Here is a 12,585-nt window from a genome sequence, read left to right as displayed (position 1 = left end):
TAGGCCATAGAAGGTAGAAGCTTCATCAGGAATAAGGAGGTGAATAACCAAGAAATTGGAAAGGCTGATGTCTATTTCTAAATATGATGGGATTTTATATGGGTGGACCTACTGTTATGTATAATTTGCCTCTTATTTCTGATTCAACTGTTTTATTATTTCTTTTTTCCACAATTGGCTAAATCACATTGTCCTCTCCCCTGAAAGAAGCAGTCGAATTCTGTTTCTCACTGAGTGGAGAAAAAAAAAAAAGACTCAAATGTTACTTAGTCCCTTCAACTACCTCCCGACTCCAGGGATAATAAGCAGTATTCTTCAGCAAAGGAGCTATCGCACCTACTAAATTCCTAGTCCTAGACCTGTATCAGAGTAGAAGCATCGATTTCACCTTACAATTGTCATCCTATTCTTCCCTAAAGCAATCATTAGACTTAACAATTACCTTCCTTGGATGGACAGGTAATAGTTTGTTATCATCCTGGTCCCAGTACAGAATCTATATTAACAGTAATAACCTACCTAGAACATTAGATTCTTCATCACATCCAACTCTTAACTTCTTCCCTGTGTATTAAAGGGGCTCCATTATCTCTAACCTATATTTGAAATTTCCTTCCATAAGAATTCTGGTATTCATCCAAATGGTTCAACACTATATGCCTTTTTAAGTGTGGTAGATTAATAGTACATATGGGCAAACAAAAAAATGCAAATAGTAATGGCAATAGTTTAAGATCATAGTTAAGTTAGTACTTTGAGATTAAATAAGTGAATTTTCAGGGAAGTAGTGTAGATGATTACCTGTGACTACTGATAAGGAATAAACTGAGTAAAAAAAGTAGCTGCACTTAATAGTAAGAGCTGAGAATTCCTTTAAGCCACATTATTCAAATTCATTTTATTTATGTTATGCCTTTCACTCCCACTCTAGATATCTTTTTTCCCTTTTTCAAACTCACAAATCTTAATCTATGAATCCACCATCTACTCCCCTGAGAAAAATAAAGCTATCCAACATGTCTTCTCTTTTCCCATTCCTTTGACCCTGAAACAGAAGTGGCATAGTGTGGTGATCTGGCTAGCTGGGAGGACTAAGGTCCAAGTCTTGAAACTTCATTTGCAAACAAGCACATTGGTTTTAATTATATCATATTGTTTTGGATTGATAAACACAAAATATCCTAAAGGTCATTAATTCACATTTTAAATAATATTAAGGCAAGTAAGTCCTCATTTTAAGATGATGATGATGATTGTGGTAAGTTCTGGAGGTATGTGAACAGGGCTAAAATGACTCTAATCCACCACTGACATTATCCTAATATTTCTGTAGTTTCCTCCTTTTTCATATTTATTTCTCTCTGCCAAAGAACTATGTCCTGTCTCCTTTTCAAAGTTGTGCTCTTAACATCCTAACCTATTTCTACCAACACTTTAACTCATGATTAACTCCTCTTTCATAGTTTAAATATATACCTTTATATACATTCTACCACTTCCTCTGGAAAATCTACAAATAATAGTCCTTTTTTTTTTTTTTGGATATAACCAACATATTAGTTTCAGGTGTACCTATGACTTGGTATTAGAATAAATTGCAAAATTATCACCACAATAAATCTAGTTAATATTCATCACCATAGTTACAGTTTTTTTTTCTTGTGAGAACTTTTAAGACCTACTCTCTTAACAACTTTCAAATATACAAGACAGTATTATTAACTATAGTCACCAGGCTGTTTTTTACCTTTCTACGTTTCTATAAGGTCAAAGGCAGTTAGTGGAGTTGTCTGAGGGAGACTGAGAGACCAGGGTTCCATCTAATCTCCACCCATCACCACTATCCACAACGGAAGGGCTTTGACACATCTTGTATTTGAGGTTTCTAGTATGATTTTTCTGGAGAGAAATGCTCATTGCCAGAAAGAGTATTTAAGAAATCCCTGGCTTACAAATACGCTTATATTTTCCATATACCATACATTCTTCCCTATTTAACAAGATTTCCCCCATTAAGAACCAACCTTTAGCTTGCTTTCACCTCCAAATGATCTATAGCCATTATTGATCACTCTCTATTACTCTTCTTACTACCTTTTATTTTTCTTCTCTCTTCATCCTTTGTCTTCCTCTTGTTTTTCCTCCTCCTCGTCCTTTCTTTTTTTTAAACATTTTTTTTGTCTATTTCCTCCCACAAGAATATAAGCTCCATGAGTACAAGGATTTTGCTGTTTTTCTCACTACATATTACCTCATACCTAGAACAATAATTGGCAAAAAGTCAATACATACTTGCTTAAAATGACAAAATATTAGAAAAAAAACAGAAAATGTAAATAAACAAAAAGAAAATAAATTTATTTTATAAGATCACAAATATTCTCACTATCCAAAGCTGATAGTTACTAACATTTTAGTGGGATCCCTTTCTTTGCAGATATATACCATATATTCTTCCAGAATCTCTACATCCTTTTGAGAAGACAGAAATATAAATTGTAATACAAAACGCTAAGTACTATGACTGAACCAAATGCTATGAAGCAGAAAAAGTAATTAGTTCTGCCTGGGAGTTAAGGAGCACAACAAAAGCTGAACTTAAAATATGAGTAGAACTTGCCAAATTTCCATGGGAAATTTTAAAGAAAACCCCAAACTCCTATTACCACACTATATAATTATTTTATTCTTATTACAATAGATAATACTAATTAGTTTACGGCCATTGTTCCAAAACAGGGCACATCAAAGATTACTGTGCCCTTTTCTTTTTTCCTGTGAGATGTTTGCATGTTTGCACTAGGAAGGAAGACTAGTACATTCAAATTTCCCTAAGTTTCCATATTCCAGGTTCTTGAGGGCTAATCTCCCTCTATTGATTAGTTAAGGCATTTTTTAAAAATTTTACTTTCTGGGGGCACCTGGGTGGCTCAATCAGTTAAATGTCTGACTGCGGCTCAGGTCATGATCTCACAGTTCATGAGTTCAAGCCCTGCATCGGGCTCTGTGCTGACAGCTTAGACCCGGGAGCCTGCTTCAAATTCTGTGTCTCCCTTTCTCTCTGCTCCTCTCCCACTCATGCTCTTTCTCTCCTTCAAAAATAAATAAAAACATTAAAAAATAAATAAATAAAAATAAAAATTTTACTTTCTGGTAAGAATTATCCCTCCAGGAGGATGTAAATAATTCCATCAGCTGCCAAAACTTCTGCCTTTTTAGCCCCTAAAAATAGAAAAGTAGGATACCTCTCCAGTTCCTGGAATTGAGAATTTGTAATTCTCTGCTACACTATATACACTGTATCCCATAACCCAAACATAAGCAAAACCAGATCTAGACCTAGGATTGTTCAGTTTCTTCCCCTCAGGGGAAGACCAAGAACATGGGAGTAATAGCAAAGTAATGTTTGGGAAACTATTTAATGAGAAATAAATGAACATTACAACTTTTTGACCAATTTCTGATCTTGAAGACATGAAATTATCATGCTGTTGAAATGAATCAAGATGATGTATGATCTGGACCACAGAGTAATGTCATCTCAAATTTTGAGTAGATTCAAAGACAAGTAATAATGTTGAGCAGGAAAGTCCAGGTAGAGCAAACGGATGGTCACTCAAGGCATACCCTGGGTTTTGAACAAATATAGATGGAAATAGGGATAATGGGCTTGCTTTAATACTGTGAAGATAGGCTGAAAATAATTTTACACAGCAAATATATGTAAATTAATGATTTTGGGAAAAACTTCTAGCTGAACTTCTAGAGAGTGTGTTGGCAGTCGATAAAATACATTGATTTTTGTTAATTAAGATGTATATATTATAATAAAAAATTATTATTGTGATTGAAGGGTCAAATTTCTTTGAAAAGGGCCAGATAGTAAATATTTAAGACTTTGAGAGCCATATGGTCTCTTTTGCAACTATTGAATTGGGCAGTTGTAAGATGAAAGCAGCCATAGACTACACATAAATCTAATAAAACTTTAGGGAATTTGAATTTTATATAATTTTACATGTCACAAAATATTTTTCCCCCAAACATTTAAAATGTTGGGGTGCCTGGGTGGCTGTTGGTTGAGCGTCCAACTTCAGCTCAGGTCATGATCTCAGTCCATGAGTTCAAGCCCCGCATCAGGCTCTGTGCTGACAGCTCAGAGCCTGGAGCCTGCTTCGGATTCTGTGTCTCCCTCTCTCTCTGTCCCTCCCCTGCTCATGCTCTGTCTCTCTCTGTCTCAAAAATAAGTTAAAAAAAAAAAACATTTTAAAAATTTAAAAAATATTCTTGATGGAAAATTTGTCATTTGGCTGTTTGGGGAATCCTGATGTGGGTGACAAGAGGTAAGGCTACCTTGACAATATCCTTTCTGCTTTATTCTCAACTCCTTTCCTTTGGCCTTAAAAACGTTTTTTTCCTACCTATGGAACAAATATAAATGGAAAGCTTAGAAAATACAGGAAAATATAACTTATATGATACATCTGGCTGCTTAGCACTGTATGATTCAAAGGAGCTCTTTTGTAAAAACTAAGAGGGAAGGTTTTTTTTAAACTATAATAAAAGGTAAATCCTCAATCATGATGTCTTTTAGACAACTGTGACGTATCATCAGTTATCTCTTTAAAGGAATTCCGTCAATATATATTTTTTTCAAATGCTGGTGATTTTTTAGATTTTATTCCCTGTCAGTATGTAGTCCTTACCACAATATCACTCAAACAGCAGACTACAAATGGGGTCAGATGAATATATTCTATTTTAGTGCAGCATGAAGAGGCAGAGATGTCCCAGTTTAGTCAATCCCATTTTGGGTTTTGCAGGTCACACACCAGCCTTTCAGTTCATGAAGTTTCTCTCTATTTCTGGAATAAAAGCATCCCTTGCCTTTAGAGCACTTCAACCATGTCAACTCAGAGAGGAGAGAGCTGATGGGACTGAGTTCTCAGCTGGATGTTGTGAGCAGGATGGCAAGAAACTGACAAGCTTAAGGATTCAAATGAAATAGCCCAATTAAGTAAGGCACAGCTGAAATGTGAAGACCAGTACCACTAGCAATATAGATGCAAAAAAAAAAAAAAAAGCATAACTGTGACCAATGTTACACAAGAAAGTGCATGGGGAAGGTATTTCAAATAAGGGGATTTCTAACTCTAATAGGAGGTTATAGACAACAGGATAGAGATGAGAGATAATAGAACCCTGCAATAGACATAATGCACTTCACTAATGAGATAGAGCACTGCAGTATTTAGGCCCACAGAACCTCTAAAGGGAATAAGAGGGAAGGAACAGCTTCTTTATAAGATTTTCTGATCATCTCAGAACAATATGATCATACTCTTTCAGTGTACTTCAACTACCCACAGTGTCTCTTTCTGTCTCTATGTCTCTCCCTCTGTCTCTTCCTCTCTCTCCTTTTCAGAAGCAACTGTTTGTCCTTTTAAATTAGAAAAAGTGAGTGAACAAGCCCAACTTAATAATACAGAGACCAGAGTGTGATAAATGACCCACAGAAAAATCCAGAAAGGCAGGGGTATTGAGCAAAGCCAGGAGTACCTGAAATATATAAATGAGTAAGGAATCCTATAAATCTGAACTCACAAAACTATAGCCAAGGGCTGCATTCAGTGTGCAGATATTTTGTCTATGGCCTGCATTTTGTTGACTTACACAATATTTAAAATTTACTTAAGTTAGTTACCAGTATTAACAAATCTGGAGATTTTTCATAAAAATACAATGTTCTGATTCACTTGGGGCTCTTCAGATCTAATCCTAGCTCTTCTAGCTGAATGATCTTAGGCAAGCTACCCTCTGTCTAAATACTCTTGTCTATAAAATGGAGGTGGAACCACAACTCACTTTACTGAGTTTTGGTGAGTATTAGGTGACAATGCCCTGAAAGTACTTGGAACACACCTGGCACCGTGTGACTATATAATACCTATTAGATATTAGTGGTAATAGTACTTGCTACTGTATTTGACAAACTGACCCTTGAAACCTTGAGGCAGCATCAAAAAGAACACAAGAAAAGGCATCAAGGCATATTTTTGTGAAACATAAACAATTGAGTTATACAGACTTCTAACATGATTATTTAAGAGAGCACTGAATGTGCTCAATGACATGAAAAATCCACATCAAAGTATCTTCCGGTTACAAAATTCTATGTAAATTGAAGTAATTGAACACAAGGCAGCAGAAATTTCCTCTTGTAAGTAACTTAAGATGCATACTTCAAAATATGGCTGTCTTATTTAGGTGAGGATTTTTTTGTGTGGTTTGGTTTTGTTTTTGAGAGAGCAGTAGCAAAGGAGTGTCAGTGAGGGAGGGAGAAAGAGAATCTCAAGCAGGCTCCACACCCAGCACAAAGCCCAAGACAGGGCTCAATCTTGATCTCACCACCATGAGATCATGACCTCAGCTGAAATCAAGAGTCAGAGGCTTAACCGACTGAGCCACCCAGGTGCCCCATAAGTGAGTTCTGAAAGTAAATCATCTAAAGCAACATTACAGAGGCAAAAAGTCTTTTTCCCTCAAAACGAGTTTAGAAGGATAACTTCCAAACCTTACATAAAACTTCTAACAGACTTTTAAAAAATAAATTTCAAGGGGTACCTGGGTGGCTCAGTCAGTTAAGTGTTCAAGCCCCACGTCGGGCTCTGTGCTCACAGCTCAGAGCCTGGAGTCTGCTTTGGATTCTGTGTCTCCCTCTCTCTCTGCCCCTCCACCACTCATGTTCTGTCTCTGTCTGTCTGTCTCTCTCACACGTGTGCTTAAAAATAAACATTAAAAATTTTTTTAAATAAATTTCAAAACAATATGCCACCATAAATTAATATTCTTTTAGTCATATTTTTATCTCAAATCTAAAGGGAAATAATATATATTTATATAGGCATTTATTTACATTTATGTACACATTTATATTTATATAGGCATTTAAATGTAAGAAAGCAAAATAGAAAAATGATATGTAAAAACCAAGTATAAGTAGGTTATGTGCATATATTTTAAAATCTAGAAGAACTTTTAGATTGTTGAATATTCATTATTCTAGATAACAGTTAAAGGATTAATAACCTTAATACAGTTGACTTTTGAAAATGCAAGGCTTAGGACACTGACCCTCCACATAGTCAAAAATCCACATATAACTTTTGACTCACCCAAAATTTATCTACTAATAGCCTATTGTGGACTGAAAACCCTACTGGTAATAGAGTTGTTTTAACACAAATTTTGTATGTTATCATGTGTATTATATAATGTATTCTTATAACAAACAAGTTACAGAAAAGAAAATGTTAAGAAAATTATAAGGAAGAGAAAATACATTTACAGTACTGTACTGTATTTATTGAAAGAAATCCATGTGTAAGTGGACCCGTGCAGCTCCATCCAGTTGTTCAAGGGGCAACTGTACGTAATGAGCATTTATAAATCCATAACAAAAGTCAAACATCATAAAATAAATAATTTAAGTACATACTCATTTTCTAAAAAAAATACAATAAGCAAAAACATTTTTGTCTCACTAGCAACTAAATAAATTATACCACTAATGAGATTATTATTCCACCTGCAAATTAGAAGAGTTTTTTTTTTTTTTAATTCAACAAGGGGTCTAGGAAATGGACTCTCATCTATTATTCCCAATTTCTAAAAATTATGGATGATACTATATGAATAGGTGTCAAAGGCCTTAAGAATATGTCTATTCCTTGATCCAAAATTCTGCTTCTAGTAATTTGCCCAAAGAAAAGAAGTTATCAAGTGGGACAAAATGGAAATTTTATCTCATGGCCATATTTTGGACACTACAACAGCAAGCAGACTCATGTACACAGGACACTAAACTTATTCTCATGACAGATATATGCAATAATGATTACCTTCCTCTGACTCCATTACTTTAACCTTCTGGTGGCATGCTTTCAAACCTTTTAAATTGGGTTGGATCACTATCACAGCTTGAACATATTATTCCTAACACTTCATTTTCTTGAGTTCATTCCTAAATAGCACACAGAACATCCAGAAAACAACAGATGTGACCTACTACCAAGCTCATGATTCAAAAGAAAAGTCAAAAGACAATAACAAAATCCAGAGGTCAGGGGCGCCTGGGTGGCTCAGTCGGTTAAGCGTCCGACTTCGGCTCAGGTCATGATCTCACGGTCCGTGAGTTCGAGGCCCGCGTTGGGCTCTGTGCTGACGGCTCAGAGCCTGGAGCCTGTTTCAGATTCTGTGTCTCCCTCTCTCTCTGCCCCTCCCCCGTTCATGCTCTGTCTCTCTCTGTCTCAAAAATAAATAAACATTAAAAAAAAAAAAATCCAGAGGTCACAGAAAAAAAAATATTAACCACATAGCAACTTTAAATGTCTGCATCACACAAAAAATTAATAAACTATTGAAGAGACAAATGAAAGATTGGGAAAATATATTTGTCACATATATGTCTAAAACCAAATATTCTTAATATTCAAAAAGATCTTACAGATCCATATAAAAGATCAAATCTCCAATAAAAAATGGGCAAAAGACATTCACTGACTAGATACCACTCTCTAGATACCGATGTGTATCTCTATAAGATATACAATACAGTCAGAGTATGTCACTATCAAAAGCAAAACCGAAGAAAACACTGTTTGATACATGTAATTGATGAATTGGTAGTTTCTCCAAGTTGTTTCAAAATATGGTCATTATACCTAGTCAATTCAAGGACATATCCTTACCACTATTCAATTAAAAATAAATATAAATTTTAAATCTTTTCTGAAGAAATCAACCTTAACCATAGGTAAGCAAATGCAAATTAAAATTGTGAGACACTGTTGTCCACACTAGCAAAGACCAAGCTTCATAGACTTTTGTGTTAACAATAGTGCATTGACACAGCACTGATGCTGTACAAGTTAATACCTTATCTGGGGAGGTCAAGTCAAAAGATTTATTACTATTTATTATGAACACATGCTTTTATTCAGCAATTCCACCTCTGGGAATTGATCAACAAATATATGTATACATGTACATGAAGATGCAATAATTCATTGCAACGTTGTACTAGCAAAAGACTAGAAACAATATAAATATTCATTAGCAACAGACTGTTTCAATAAATAATACATCTATACAATAGTAGATTATGAATTATTTAAAAAGAAAAGGTAAGTGTATGCTCATATAGAATGATCTCAATTGTCACCGTGACAGCAGGCAACATGATTAGAACCTGAGGTGATCAGAAGAAAAGCTGACCCGACTAAGGCAATGTGACTAGAAGCCGACCTGGCTAAGAAGACCACCTAACTCAAGGACTGCAGAACGCAGCATTAGAGCTAGAGGTCTAAGAACGAAAATAGTGCACATGACTACAAATTCTCCTGATGAGGTAAGAGAAAAGTGAAACTATATTAGGATTCGCTGCCACCGAACTTTTGAGAGCATCATTATGGGTGACTCTCTATTCCTAGAACAGAAACAGTACATTCATATAGCAATCCTTAAATTATTAATGATTATCCAGCAATACTGCCCTTGATTTCCAGAGCAAGGAACCTTTGACCTGGACATTTGGGAATGAATAGGTAAAACACTAAAGGCACGCCATACAGAAGGCACCAATGTTCTGCCTGAGGTTATACTTACACAGTCTATTGTCCGTTAGGCCATTCCCTTCCCCCACCCCCCAGCCCCCAATGCAGATGATGTTTATAAAGATATAGACCCAGCCAAAGTAATCAAAAAACTTTCCAAGGAACCTATGCCTCCTTATTGTCAGCCAGCCCCTTCGGCACCCCTACATCCAGAGAACAGACTGGCCCCTTTGTGATCGGGAAAAATCTAATATTTTAAAGGAACAAAAGATTCCCTCCAAAGACACCCTTACCCCATGCAACAACCTATTAAGAATGCCATGTGGTGTTTACAGACACCTCAGGGAAAACTCACAATGCTTCTTGCCTTTGGAAAATTGGGAACATATATTATATAATGGACTGGCTCTACCCAACATTTAGGACTGCAAGCCATATTATTAGCTATAGAAACCTTTTCCCAACCCTTAAACATGGTCTCCTAGATGCCAAGGAGCAAAGATCACCCACTTTAGAATTCCCCACCAGGTAAAAATTAACCATGGGGAACAAATGGTCTTAGGTGGTCCCAAACATAAGTTTTTTGGCTTGAAATAGACCCATTTATCAAAGGTCAAATAAGCTCATGTTATGACTTAAAGTAATGGTTAACTCTGTCTCTTAGTTTACATGAGTAATTGTTAAGATAGCTTTCAAAGGCTTTAGCAACCTAAAAAGCTTTGCTTGCATGATAAATTGAGATTGAATTCATCGGACATCTAGCCTTTTCTAAATGGGATGGGATGCTAATACATTGATTACTAAACAAGGCTTATCTGCTTTTGGCTTCTTAGTGCAGAGAAACTAAGAATATTTGGGTCTGATGGTTTTTGTTGTTTTTTTTTTTTAACAAATTTCCCGTGATTTAAATTGTAAATGAAGTCTTTTTGACCAATTAGGCTTCTTTGGTATGTTATGTTACTCTGGAAGCATTGTCAAATATATAATAAGCCTTAGGTTACATTTGAGTAAATGCTTTAACTATTCTAGGGATTATATGCAAATCCTAGTTTTAATATTTTTTGGTATAAGGTCATCTATCACCTGAAATTCTGATTATTGAAGTGTTATATGCCACAGAAATAAGTGAATTTCCTTGTCAATTAGATCTTTTAATCATGAGTCATTTTGTCATAGTTTTGTGACTCTTCTTGGGCTGCTATGACTTCCAGTACACAGATGATTTTCTACTCATGGAGGCTCCATTTCCCCTGAATTGTATTTCCCTTTTGTAACTCCCCTATACCTTCCCCATATACTGAGCACTGTTGACCCATAGGTAGGGACATCTCTATGCCCCTATTGAGCAGAAAGAAGTTCCAGAAGAGAAGATGCTCCACCCTCAACAACCTTAAAGATTTTAGGGGCCAAAATTGTTCAGGGGGGAATGATATGGGAAATAAAGACAGAAGGAAATGGCAGATAAAATTAAATTTCCTTATAAACCACAAGGCCAAGCAATTGTAGAATGAGGACATAATAAACTTAAAAATATGTTTAAAAAAGGGAGGGGGGATTACCCACGGTTGTGTACAATCTCAACTTCTCCTTGATCGTGCTATGATCACTTTTAAATTTTTAAATCTTGACCCTCAAGGACTAATAACAGCTGAGGTACATTCTTCTAAATGTAGAAGATTCAAACTTCTCACCTGGGATCGAGGATATGTTGTGTTCTTTCGGATTCCCGACCTCTGTGGATTCCCTCTTGGTTGGTGAAGCTGTGTCATGGCATGGTGGAGACCCCCTGAAACTCTTCCAATCAACCAGGACTTCCAGAGAATGACTCTGAATGAGTGACCACCACTCCCATTTTTCAAGATGGTAGAAGCCTCTTCATTGACTCCTTATCCTGAAGCCACTCCACAAACAATCCCCCTCCAAACTACCTGACAGCAAAAGAAGAATCAGAAGCTCATCATGATGGTCCTCACATGTAAACTTTAAGAAGACAAAGAAAAACAAAAAAGGGGGAACTGTAGAGAAATAGGTTCTACTATCTAAATGGATTAGAAAAAAAGCTTAGGGTGGAAAGCTGCCACCACAGGCCAAAAACCCCCAAGGTTAGCTGGGAGATGTTGTAATGGGATCATGAGTAACTTGTTATATCACCTGTAGGGAATTACTTTCCATCTGGCACCAATGTACCTTGATCACAAACTCCACTTGCCCCCCAGACCCTTTGCTTCTTACACACACATTGATTACTGTCTGATTGTTTTCTACACATTCATGTTCACGTGTGTAAGATCTTGTTTTCTTCATGTTCACCACCTGGGTAATATCTTGTGAGCTCAATAAATACAGAGATGAAATGCCTGTTTTGGGGCTCTTGTCTCCTCCCAGATGTTACCCTCTTTCATATTCAATTCTGTGTTCACTCTTGCTGGACAAGACAGAACTCCAGACTCCTGGTCTGTGACACTCAATGATCTACTATTATTATTTTAAAAAGAAGTACAGAAACATGTACACAGTTTGCTTCCATTTGTTGTGTAAAGCACGTGTGCTTTGCTTTTATCTGTGTTAACTGTCTCTAGAAGGATTTACAAGAAACTTGTGCTACTGATAGCAATAGCTAAGTTTTACAGATCACTTATAATGGTGCAGGCGTTGTTCTAAATGGTTTACTTCTATTATTTGATCATCAAAACAATTCTATATGTTAGATAAAATTTTTATCCCCATTTTCAAGATGAGGAAACTGAGGCACAGAGAGGTTAAGTAATTTGCCCAAGGTCACATAGCTAACAGCTGCAAGCTGTGATTTGAACCCATATAGTCTGTCTCCAGCACAGGATTTTTAACTACTAAGTAATTTGCCCCTGGGGAAGAAAACATAGGGGTCAAGGTTAAGAGGAATGCTTTCTACTCTATTTATTGTCCATTGTTTTACCATGTGTATGTACTATTTTTCAAAACATAAAAATAA

This window comes from Panthera pardus, unplaced genomic scaffold (assembly GCF_024362965.1).
Source record: "Panthera pardus isolate Hobbes unplaced genomic scaffold, ASM2436296v1 HiC_scaffold_17, whole genome shotgun sequence".
Classification (NCBI taxonomy): Eukaryota; Metazoa; Chordata; class Mammalia; order Carnivora; family Felidae; genus Panthera; species Panthera pardus.
Note: the sequence above shows the minus strand (reverse complement) of the source record.